Source organism: Heterodontus francisci, chromosome 20, assembly GCF_036365525.1.
Source record: "Heterodontus francisci isolate sHetFra1 chromosome 20, sHetFra1.hap1, whole genome shotgun sequence".
Lineage (NCBI taxonomy): Eukaryota > Metazoa > Chordata > Chondrichthyes > Heterodontiformes > Heterodontidae > Heterodontus > Heterodontus francisci.
In genome coordinates, this window is record NC_090390.1 from 51944296 (window position 1) to 51957738 (window position 13443).

General features: G+C 45.6%; 1 protein-coding gene across 3 annotated transcripts in view; it reads left to right on the forward strand.

The window, feature by feature from the left end:
* Positions 1-13443, forward strand: part of c20h10orf90 (chromosome 20 C10orf90 homolog) — a 224275-nt gene that overhangs the window by 140169 nt on the left and 70663 nt on the right. The window lies entirely within an intron of this gene.

The following is a 13443-nucleotide window of genomic DNA, read 5'->3' on the forward strand; positions in this document are numbered from 1 at the left end:
CAACTTGAAGAGGCTTCCCGAACCAGCACAATTGGCGGAATTTCTCAATTTTGACCTGGGACCTGTAGTTGGTTTTGTGGGTGGGGCCTGATCCAGGTGAATTGAATCTATAACCAGTGCAAAGGATTGCAGAAATTACAAATGTAAGTGACTTTGGCTGTAACTCACATACATCTAAAAATTCCCAGAGCTTTTATGCTGGTTCAGTCGATTGTGCACAGATGGCACTAATATAACTGACGGAAATTCGACCCACATCATAGCTTCCACTGAAGACTTTAGGGTACACCAGAAAGTAATAGTAGTGGAATGAAAACTGGAAATGTTGAAAATCTGGAATGAAAACAGACAATGCTGGGAAAATACAGCAGGTCCATCAGAATCCGAAAGAAAAAGAAATAAGAACAACTTAGATTTATATAATACCTTCCATTACCTCAGGATATCCCAAAGTGCTTTACAGCCAATGAAGTACTTTTGAACTGTGGTCACTTTTGTAATGTAGGAAATAGCATAACCAATTTGCGCACAGCAAGCTCCCACAAACAGCAATGTGATAATGACCAAATAATCTGTTTTTGGGATGTTGATTGAGGGATAAATATTGGTCGGGATATAACTCCCCTGCTCTTTTTTAAAATAGCCCCATGGGGTGTTTTACATGCACCCAAGAGAGCAGTTAGAGTTTCAGTTTAACATCTCACCCAAAAGATAGCCCCTCCAATAGTGCAGCACTTCATTAGAACTGCACTAGAATGTCAGCCTAGACTTTTGTGTTCAATTCCTGAGTGGGACTTGACCCCACAACCTTCTCACTAAGAGGCGAGAGTGCTTATAAGTCATCTACAGCTGACACAAGAGAAAAGTTAAATGAATGATTCTGATGCTCTACTGATTTTTACATTCAAAATGTTAATTTGTCATTTCTATTTCACATGCTGATAGACCTGCTGCATATTTAATATTTTCTGTTATTTGAGTAACAGTGCTAGATGTTCATTGGTCTGTAGATTTGTCACTTTTGCACTGATGTGAAAAATTTTATCTGAACCATAACTAAGTATGCTATAAATAAATTATGAACCTCGTTCTGAAATCTGATGAATTTTGGTATTAGAAACTAGAGACAATTACCAACTCTTAGAATTGCAATATTTTAAAGTTGAGGGAGAAGGGTACTGGTTTCAGCCATTCGACAAGCGAGGCTGTAATATTTTATTATGTCTGGTTACTGGAGTGATTCATATTTTAAATTACACTTTTAAATGTTTAAGAAACTGCTGTAATATTATCTCTTGTATTACATTTTGACAAAAATAATTGAGATTGAGAACTGCAGCATTAGAAAAGTGACCTTCCTGTCTAGATAATTGTGACTTAGAATCCTAACTTTGAATGGTATTTGAAAGTATGTGTCTTCATGGGAAAGTTTTGCATGTCTCAAATGAAACTAATGGTTACCACTAGTGAATTTGTGTAGTAGATGGCCAGCCATAGCAGCTACCTCATCCAGAAAAGTGCTGAACAAGTATCTGGTTGGGATAGGATTGGAGATAAATGGGATTGGGATAGACTGAGAAGGTCAAATACTCCATTGGAGTGTCCTGCGGCCAGAAGGGAGGTAAGGGAAGTGTTGGTATATTCCAGCTGGCCAGCGGGTGATCAGCAGGGATGTGGAATTTTCCATAATATTTCATTACCTTTGAGGATCATGGAGCATTGAAACAGAATTTTGTTTCATGAAGTTGAACGGGTAAGGTACAGTTTATATTGTACATCTAGGAGGCCGATCTTAGGAGTATTGCACTTTTTAATGTGTATTAATGACCTAGACAAGGCATAACTTCAAAGTTTGCAGATGGCATGAAACTTGGAAATGTAGTAAACTGTGAGGAGGATAAAAACAGATTTCAGGAGGACATAGACAGACACATATCAGATGTAATTGAACGCAGAGAAATGTGACGTGATGCATTTTGGTAAGTAGAATGAAGAAAGGAAATATGAACTAAATGGTACATTTTTAAAGGGGGTGCAAGAACAGAGAGACCTGGAGGATGTATGTACACATTCTTTATCAGTGGCAGGACAACTTTTAAAAAGAAATTGTTTCATGGGATGTGGGCATTGCCCTTGACAACTGAGTGGCTTGCTAGGCCATTTCAGAGGGCAATTAAGACCCAACCACAATGGGTCTGGAGTCACACATAGGCCAGACCAGGTAAGGACAGCAGATTTCCTTCCCTAGAGGGGATTAATGAACCAGATGGGTTTTTCGACAATCAATGATAGTTTCATGGCACCATTACTGAGACTAGCTTTCAATTCCAGTTTTTTATGAATTGATTGAATTTATTAATTAATTGAATTTAAATTCGAGCAGCTGCTGTGGTGGTGGGGTTTGAACCCGTGTCCCCAGGGCATTTGGATTCCTAGTTCAGTGATATTATCATCGCCTTCCTTTCTTGACAAGGCTGTTAAAATAAGCAGACTGGATCCATGGCTTTATAAACAGAGGCATGGAGTACAAAAGGAAGCAAGTTACAGTCAAACTTTATAAAACACTGGTTAGGAAGAATGTCAAGATCCTAGAGAGGATACAGAGGAGATATACTTGCATGGTACTAGGGATGCGGGAATTCAGTTCTATGAAGAGACTAGAGATGCCGGACTTTTCTTCTTAGACCAGAGAATGTTAAGGGAAGATTAAATAGAGATGTTCAAAAACATAAATGTTTTTGATAGAGTGCAGAAGGGCCAGCAACCAGAGGACACAGATTTACAGTAATTGACAAAAGAAGCAGAGGCAAAATGATAAGAAACTTTTTTTATCCAGCAAGTTGTTATGATCTGAAATGCACTGTTTGAATGGTGGTGGAAACAGATTCAACAATAATTATTAAATTTGGATAAATACTTGAATGGGCAAAAATTGCAGGGCTATGGAGAAAGAGCAGGGTAATGGGACTAATTAGATAGCACTTTTAAAAAGCCAGTATAGGCATAATAGGCCGAATGGCCTCCTTCTGTGCTGCATTATCACTATGATTCCATGAATTCCCTTGTATTCAGTATAAGGCTCACATGTGAGATTTCTCTCTTTTCTACCTCAATCTCACACTAAGGAAGGATTCTGTTTCCTATGTTGCAGTGTGGCATTGAAGAAGCTCTATCTGTAATGCAGAATCCTTTACCAAATGTGCACCTCAATTCTGTGCATGAATAAAAAAAATTAGAGGCCTGTTGTTTTTATGTGGGTGTGAAGTGTCTCAAATCGCCCCACTTTGGCCTCTGCCATCTTCATTTTCACTCCAGCTTCTCTCATTTCAAACTCGCACTACTTCAACTCTGCTGCTTCACTCCAAAAGGTTATTATTGAAAATAGCAATTTACTGATTTTTCTTGTGGCCAGTGTCAAGAAATTTTCCCATAAAACATCTCTTGCTCCCTACAAATTGAAGTGCGATATTGTGTGCTTAATAGCTGGTAAAATAGCATTGCCCAGGCCTGAAGCTCTGGAATTCTCTCCCTAAACCCCTCTGCCTCTCTATCTCTCACTTCTCCTTTAAGACATTGCTCAAACTTTGCCCAAACTTCTAGTCACTTGTCCAAATAGCTCTTCATGTGGCCTGGTATCAAATTTTGTTTGATAGCATTCCTGTGAAGCACCTTGGGATGTTTTGCTATGCTAGAGAAACTATATAAATGCAAGTTGTTGTTGTTTGGGTTGAAAAGAACACTCTTTTTATGATAATTTACTCACTGGAAATTACATGAAGCCTCATGTCCTCCTGGTCTTCAATTAATAAAATAATATGGTTTAAGAAAGAAAGATGAGCTTCAGTTAATATGGCCACTTTTCACATTCTCAGAATAACCCAAAGTAATTTGCACCCCATGAAATAAAATGGACTCACTGGATGTTGCCAAATGCAGCAGGCAATGTGCACACAGTAATGTCCATCAACCAACCAAATAAGATAAATGACCAGTTGAGTTTTAAATCCCCCTCCACAGCATAGATGCCAGGAATGTACCAGCAATCCTAGCATTCAGTGTTGCTATAGCATTATTAATAATGAGAAGTACATTATCTGACAGTTTTCTGTCATTAACTTGTAATTGGAATATGCTTGCCCAGGATATCCTGTTGAACTTTACGTCAGGAGTATTTATTGTTGGAGCAATTTGAGATTTGACATTACTTTCAAATGAAAATCCTGGACGTGATGGGGGGCCTCAAAGATTTGGCATAAAGGCTCTCAACCTGATTTTCCATCTCACCAACTGGAGTCATGCCAGGAATTCCCAGTGGAAAATCTGTCCTCACAAATTTAATGTCAAGGCAGTGTTCTTCCTGAATATGGAGAATTGGCAGCAAAAGGGGACATAAAAATGGAAAATATTGAGCAAAGTAAATTAATAAATTAAGTTAGCTGTATAAAACGCTAGTACAGCTGGAGTACTGTGTACAGTTCTGGTTGCCATACTCTTGGAAGGATGTGATTGCCACTGGAGAGGGTGCAGAGGAGATTCACCAGGATGTTGCCTGGGCTGGAGCATTTCAGCTATGAAAAGGGACTGGATAGGCTGGGGTTGTTTTCCTTAGAACAGAGAAGGCTGAGGGGGGACCTGATTGAGTATACAAAATTATGAGGGGCATAGATAGAGTAGTTAGGAAGAAACGTTTTCCTTAGCGGAGGTGTCAATAACCAGGAGGCATAGAATTAAGGTAAGGGGCAGGAGGTTTAGAGGGGATTTGAGGAAAAATTCTTTCACCCAGAGGGTGGTTGGAATCTGGAACACACTGCCTGAAGGGGTGATAGAGGCAGGAACCCTCACAACATTCAAAAAGTATTTAGATGAGCTCTTGAAATGCCATAGCATACAAGGCTACGGGCCAAGTGCTGGAAAATGGGATTAGAATAGATAGGTTTGATGGTCGGCACAGACATGGTGGGCCGAAGGGCCTGTTTCTGTGTTGTATAACTCTATGACTCTATGTTCTTGTGGTATTGCACATTTTAAGAAAGTGCTGTATCCACCAATACTCTTTGGAGGGAGATACATGCGAATTTCCTGAGTTTGTTCATTTTCATTTCCTACTTCATCTCTACCATGCCATGTGTCTCAAACACTCCTCCATTGCTAGCCTTACCCTCATTAAATCTGATTTCATGCAGGGCAAATTGGCACACAATGCCTGCTAAAGGCAGACTATGCAAGGGTATCACCAACTAAAACCATTCACATCATGTTACTGACTGAGCTCTGTTGCTCTGACATCCAGTGCAGCATTGCACAGCTGTAATTTTTTACCCTATTCTCTTGTCTGCTTATCCCAAGGGGGTGCTACTAACCGTTTTTAGTTTCTGCCCTCCTTTCCTGCAAATCTACCATTGCAATGGGCAGCACAGCAGGAAGATGAAGATGGTGGTAAAGATGATGTGGGCCAAGCAACCCAGGAGTTATAGCAGCATGGTACTACATAGGACAGTAACACAGGCCAGACCTCTAGCCATTCCCTACATAGCAGTGGAATGTGGGAGGTAGCACCAAGTTGCTAAGGAGCAAGCTGACAGGAGATGAGGACCACTTCACTTTCCTTATCCTTCTGTAGAGCTTGAGCAACCAATCACCCTCTGTGATCCTGACCTTCAGATAGCATCTCGAAAAAGCATGAGACTTGTGCCCCATAGGAAATGCCACACCTTCTCCTGAGAAACCCTGCAGGTGGGTAATTGTGAAAGAGGGTCTGAAAATCTGCCTATGTCTTGACCTAGTGAGGAGCAGTCTGAAGAAAGTCTGTTGGCAGAATGAGAAAAAAACCCAAAGCACTTTAAAAATTGTTTCCGACCTGCAGAGATCTGTATTTCAAGCAGCTGATCCTGAAGCCACTGCTCCTTGCTGAACTGTGTCTAACTTACCCAGGCACTGCAGCAGTCAAACATCAGGAAACTCAGAGCTCCTTCACCATGGGCTCTCGTTCGACACGTTCAAATGAGGCCAGTGGCAATTTGGCAGGCAGATGGTTGGCAAGCTGTGGAAGTGCGAGGCACCTCAGGGTTAAGTGCTTAAAAGCGGAATTCAGATGGAATCGGCTTCCACAGTCCATCATATTTCACTAATCATTAAAGTCTGCTGCTTCATGGTGCTCAAAAACACTGAAAATAAAAAAAAGATTAACTATTCTTAAACATTATAAAGTGTTGCTTGTGATATTAATATAGGAATGTTTAATATGGTTGAATGACCTTTCTCTATTCCCTATTCTAATGGAAGCATTAACACACAAAGAAATGGGTCAGTGCTTCCATTAAAATAGCAGGCAGAGGAATGTCAAACAAGCATGTTAAATATTTGAATGCTAATGTCACAAGCTAAAATTTGAAGGCTTTTCGAGCACAACAGAAAATATTAAACAGAAATAAACTGAAATAAAAGGCAGAATTTTACCAGGCCTCTGGGAATGGGCTGGGAGGTGGGGGGGGGGGGGGGCGGGGGGGGGGAGGGGACATGAAAAGGCAAGGGAAGACAGGGGGGTGGAGTGCTTGTTGTCTTCACGCCAACATCCCATCTTGCCAGCGGCAGGGAAGGTGGCAGATGGCCCTCCTGCCCAGAGGCCAACTGAGCCACTTAAGTGGCCAATTAAGGGCCTCTTCTCGCCATTTCTGGCATTTTACCAGCAGTGGGTGAACCCTCTGCCACGTGGGGAAACTGCCAGGTAAAGCCTGGTGGCCTGACAGCGAGCTCAGGGGAGGGGCCCTCCTACTCGAGCACTCTTTGGCCCGCAGAGGGGCCCCTTGTGGTAATGGCTGCTCCTGCGGCAATGGCACCGCCCCCCCTCCCCCCCCCCACCTCACCGAGGCTTGCCTGACTGACCCTGGTGCCCCCAGATCCCACTTACTTGGTTGTGAGGGGCGCCGCCCATTGCTGTGCCCTTCTCCTTCAGCTGCAGCCCCAGCAGTGGCCACCATTCCCAGTGTTGCTGCTGAGTTGCCAGCCCTCTGATTGGTCAGCAACCCATAGGGGTGGGCGGCCATCCTTAATAGGGACGGCCGCCCGGGTGGCAGCAATTGGCTGCCACTGACAATATGCGGCCCTGGTTCCCGTAGACCCCTGATGTGGGGTCACCGCCCTGCTTTCGGGCCTGTCACGGGACCTCCACCACGAGAACATAATTCAGCCCAAACTGTGGCTGCACTGGACTGTAGAGGTTCACTTCACAATGAGAGAATGGAAAAATTGAATGATTTAGAGAACGCAAACTATGAGGTATTTTTTTCTTTTGCTCATGGGAAACGTGCTTTATGATTACACTGAATTTTCATTAACCCTAATGATTGGAGGAAAATATGTGCCTGGATATCATTAGACTATTAGGATACACATATGTTCAATTCATGAATTCCTAATAATAAACAGTGGACACATCATTTTCCAGGTATAATAATGATTATGCATAATGTCAAAGTTCAACTCTGATGACAACATATAAAAGCTGGGAACTTTAGCACTCACTACACAGACATGAAACAAGACATTAAAAAACATGTCCAATATGTTCTGCAAAACTGTCCTTTGTTTTACACTGCTGTGCAGTCAAACCTTGCCCACTCAGAATAATTGTATAAACAGCTAATGTGATTGTAGACAGATTTTTTAATAGTTGTATAATTGTCAATATAATCTCACACAAAGCACCAAGTGGGATGTGGCAGGCCTGATGATACTCCCTTTCAAATTCCCTCCTACCTGCAGGGAGAACTCTGGCCTCCAGTCATTGTCTGCCCACAGTAGTATGGTTAAGATCAGGAATACAGCAGAATGGAATCAAGCCTGTGACCCTCCATTCTGTGGTAAAATGGGCCTAATTTTAACTCTGTCTAAGTGAATGAGTTTTGAATGAGTTAAAATTGGCCCCAATGTGTCAGTAATTCAACAAACCAAGCCAAGACCAGTTCAACTGTTTTGACACTTTTAGTTGATGGGCTTTAGTTTACTGTTTGTGACCTGATAAATACAATAAGATACTAATGGTTACTAGTATTGATCACGCCAGATCTATATCAAATTACAAACTTTTAGGCCTGAATTATCCTAGCCCTTTGGAGGCAGGGGGGCTGGGAAAGTACCGGGAAATCCTATCGGGATGGCTCCCTGATGCTGTCCCGCCCTGGGCGACTTTACCAGGGGTGGTCTACCACGAGAATTGGCAGCACGTTCCATGAAGGTGGGCAGGCAATGAGGCCAATTAAGGCCCCAATCAAGGAGCATTTCCCCCAGCGTTTCAATCTTCCCGGCATTGCATGGGCCCCCCACTGTGTCAGAAGCCTGGCAATGGATCAGAGTCAGCTTCGCAGTGGGAGGTCTGAGCTGGGACTAAATGGAGCATTTACATTTATTTGCCGGCAGTAATTCACAAAAGGGATTGTGCCCAAGCAGCAGGCATACCCTTGCAGCCACATCATGGAGACTGATGTCTCTGCTAATGCTTGCCCTGCTCCAATGGCAGCTGCTTCCTCCCACTGAAGGCACATCCATGGCACCGCTGCTGCTCCTACTGATGGCCAGGCATCACCCACACTGCGAAGGTGGCCAGCAGCCATCTCCAGGAAGATCGCGTCCGATACTCGCAACTCGCTGCCCCAGATTCCCGACCCAGAATTCCTCCCGGCGTTGGGATCAGCACACTAATGGCAAAATTCAGCTCTTAGTCACTGAACTCATAACTGCCTTCTCAAGTTTAATGATGAAGTGAAAATTTGGATAGATTTCAAATTTGTATCATTGGCAAGAGGTGGGGAAGGCCAAAAAGAAAGGAATTCTGATTGTTTTAGTTGGAACGATTCAAAGGTCATCTGAAGAGAAATGAGATAGTATGAGTCTCACCTTTTTGGTGATACGTTTAAGGGCCTATTGTATAACCAAAAAGATATGAGGTGCCAGCTTCCTCTGTCTTTTTTCATTTGTCCTTTTTCACTATTCCACAACTAGTGGGACATCCACATAATCTGCTCCCGGGGCAGAATTGTGCCTTCAGAGTCGGAAACCCAACGTCGCAAACATTTCCGGGTCCTGATCCTGCACAGCCAGTGATTTTCTTAATGTCAGTTGCTGATTGACTGGGGGATGAGTTTGGTGGCCAATTATTGGCGGTGGGTGCAGGATGGAAGCAGGATTTCTGAAGTGTGGACCCTATTTAACAGCATCACGGCAGCCATTACTGTGGCAGCTGTTTGACTCAGAATGCAACTCCAGTGCAACAGGAGAATTGCAGAGGGCTGGCACCTGGGCAGGGCTGCCCCTCGCTTCACAGATGAAGCCCTTGAGGTGCTTTTGGAGGCTGTGACAAAGAGAAGAAGGAGCTCCTGTTTCCAGATGGCAGCAGAGAAGGCCGCCCAGCCAAACAAAGCAGGCCTGGCTGGAGGTAGCAGAAACCGTGAGCAGCAGAAGTGTCATGTGGAGGAACTGGGTTCAGTGTCACAGGTGGTTTAATGATCTTCTTTGTTCTTGCAAGATGAGTGCAAAACAAGACCATGATGACAGGTCTCTAGGTATGCAACCTCCAGCAGACACACCAGCTGAGCATCATGAGGGTGAATGATGCTCCTTAACATGGGAGAAATGTGTGCCCAGGGTAATCACTGACCTTTTGGCAAGGCCTAGAGCCGTGGCGCTGTTGGGTCCTGCCAGCACTGATACATGCAGCTACCTACATCAATGAGCCGCTGGCATTGGACAGAGAGGCCAACAGTGCCTTACCTCTTGCTCTTTTGTCCCTATAGGAGAAGAGGGCACATAATTCGTGGGAAAAGGCTCGCACAGGAGGAAGAGTGCCCCAGTTTGCCATCATCGCTTCCATGGAGAAGGCAGCAATGAAAATTGCCAGGGTGTCCCCAGAGGACAAAGTGGCAATGGAGAGATGGGAATACCTAGAGAAGAGGGTAAAAATATATTGCAATCTGTAGATGCACTCCTCTCCATCCAGCAACATGTCAAAGACTCAGCTGCATTGGGAAGCTGTAGCACTTCAGATGCTTCTGCTGTCACAGACGAGTTCTCATGATCTCCTTCTAGTGTCTCCCACAGTGTCAGTCATTGAAGATGAGCATCTCAAGCAACCGAGACAGCAGAGCCAGCACCGTCACATCTTACAAGCGCACCCTCCACCAGCGCAGATACAGACACAGTGGATGCTCACGCGCAATTAGAAAGGGTGGCACTGGGCAAAGAGCAAGGCATTAGTGAACAGGAGGAGGTGAGAGAGGCAGAGGCAGCTGTGGGCAGTCCCCCTCAGAGGATGGAGGACAGACACAGCTATGCTCAGCTGGGTACAGATGCAGGGCCTCAGGAATCACAAGCAGGGAGGCTCTACTTTGACCAGCAGCAGTTTCCCAGCAGTGAGAGATATGTACCCACATGTCAGAATTCTCTGAGGCAGTGCGGGGTCATGGACTGAGAATGGAGGCGTCCATTCACCTCATGTACACTGCCATGTCTCAGGGCTTTGAACACATTACCTCCTCCATTGAAAAAATGGCCAACTTCCTGCAGAGTCATATGTGGCAGCACTCAGAATGGATGCAGGAGCAGCGCACTGACATGTACAGAATGCACGCAGCACTCTGGAGCATTGAGTGGTCAGTGGCGCCGATGGCGTAAAGACGCGTAGAGTGGACGCCAGTTGTGCCGCAGCTGGTGGCTCTCTCCAGCGATCTGGAGCACCATCCAAGGGCTGAGGCAGTCACCCATGAGAATGAAGGAGCCTCCCCTCACAGGGTGTCACCATCATCATTGGCCTCCTTGGTCACTCTGACTCAGGGACCATCTATGCAGCAGGGCCATGTGATAGAGGCTGCCCCTGTATTGATGCCGGTGCAGCAGCTTCTGGAGGTGTCACTGCTGGCACCTCCTAGCCGAGGATGACCACCATGGACATCTCAGCCACAAGCAGACACCAGAGAACTGGCTGCCTCCTCCTTATCCGTGGCCACAAGGGGAGCACTGTGTGGAAATGGCTGACAGCACAAGCTACCATGTTGGTCAGAGCACTGAGTGGTTCACTGGTGTTCATTTCACATGTTATTGTGCACTGTTACTTTTTGCTAGCGCTGTAAAAATGACACATGACCCCCAGACGTGTGAGCTTCCATTCTTTAATGGCAAAGCTTGAGAAGAAGGATGATGTGGCAAAGGGAAGCAAAGGTCTTTGAATATGGACAGTGAGGCCGCCGTACAGATGTGTATCATTCATTGGTGATAAGAGTGGATCTATTCAAGGCAGCAACTTCAATGGAAGTGCTGACACGGGCAGCTCAAAATGAGGTCCAGAGCATGCAGCCCTGCTGGGTTAAAAGCATTCAGGTGAAACGTACCTGGACCAAATGATCGCTGGGGTTGATGCCATCCTGACGAAACCTTTGAGTCTTGCGCTGGCCCTGGTCTCCTCCCTGCACAGCCTGGGCACCACTCTGCTCAGCATTTTCCTCTTCCTCCTCCTCGTCTCCAACGTCCTGCTCATCCTCTCTCTCTGATGAGATATGTCGTTTCAGAGCTACGTCCTCTTCAAGGTACATAGTTTTCTGGAGGGCTATGTTATGGAGTGTGTAGCAGACCACCACAATGCGTCAGACCATTGCAGGAGTGTGCTGCAGGGTGCCCATCCGACCGGTCGTGGCACTGGAACTGCAATTTCAGAAGCCTCAATGGTACTCCTCATGAGTAAATGGTTTCAGTTATGGTGTTTCTGTGGCTCCGTTGCAATCACGTAAAGGGGTGAGTAGCCACCTTTTCGAGGGATATCCATTGTTCCCTAGGATCCATCCACACAGTTTGGGTGGTGATATGAGGAGCTGCAGCACCCTGCACTGCTGGAAGATAAAGGTATCATGGCAGCTGCCAGGAGAGTGAGTGCACACATGCATAAAGATCTTGTTGTGGTTGCAATCGGTGATATCCTGCACCTGGAGAATCCAGCCATGAAGATGAATCCCACTGCCCTTTGTGTCTGCGAGGCCCCATCTGTTTGAAATTGTATGCACTACCCAGCTCTCCCAAACAGGGCATCAGTGACTCATGAGATGCAATGGTGTGCTGCCGCTTGAGAGGTGACACAAAGGTCTGCTGCTGATCCTTGGAAGGATCCAGAGGCAAAGAAGTTCAAGGCCACAGTGATGTTGACAGCTATTGGCAGGGCATGGTGAGCATTACTGCGAGGGCACAAATCTCAGTGACCAGATGTCCAGATAAGCGTAGTCTCCTGTGTCACTGTAGTCTCCAACATTTCCAGGTAGCTTCTTCTTCAGCGGTACACACGATGTTCCGGGTATGGCCGTTGTTGCCTTCCAACCTCTGGATCCTCTCCTCTCCTTTTCCCTTCTCATGCCCTCAGCGCTCCTGAAAGTGTTGACCCTGATCGCAACTCAACTCAATCTCTATAAACGTTAATCCTATGTCCAGCTGTTGCTTTGCTTGCGGGCATTTGTACTCACAATCATATTGGACACCCCCCTCCCATTATGGCCCCATGATCCTTGGAAGGTCATGATCACCCCCCCCCCAACCGGGACAGTCCACTCACTCCACTAACTTTGTTCATCTGATAACACCTGTGTGCCAATGGCTGAGTGCCCTTCTCAGCTATGCTCCCTTTTATGGGCCCACCTAATTGCATCCCCGCTGTGTTGCTGCTTCCTTGCAGCTGGATGGTTCCTGATCCATCGTGCTACCCATGCACCCGCACCAAAATTCCAAACTGGCCCTTGACGAGCTGACAACAAGCTCGCTAACAAGATCAATTGGCCACATCCAAATTGAGCTTGTGGCCGGGTCCCCTCTACCCACCACCACCCCCCCTTGAACAAAATTACCGGCGGCAGGAATGATAACAGCAAATCAGCACATCGGCTAGTGGTGCGAATTGTCACACCTGCCCGCTTCCACACTCACCCCCATCAGGGCCTAAAAATCCTGGCCCAGATGTCTCGATGTGTCACGAGTATAACTGGCTGTCTGGAGGTACTTGAGAGAATCCAGATTGATTTGTTCAAAACAGCACGAAAGCAAAATACTGTGGATGCTGGAAATTTGAAAGAAAATCAGAAAATGCTGGAAATACTCAGCATCTGTGGAGCGAGACACAGAGTTAACATTTCACGTCTGTGACTTGATTGAAAGGTCACAGACCCAAAACGTTGATTTTTCAACATCCCACTCACTGACCTACATTGGCTCCCGGTTCAACAACACCTTGATTTTAAAATTCTCATCCTTGTGTTCACCCCTATCTATGTCCATAACTTCCTTCAGCCCTACAACTCTCAGAAATCTCTGCACCTCTTCAAAGCTGGCCTCTTGCGCATCCCCGATTTCCTTTGTTCCACCATTGGCGGCTATGTCTTCAGCTGCCGAGGCCCTAAGTTCTGGAATTCCCTCCCTAAA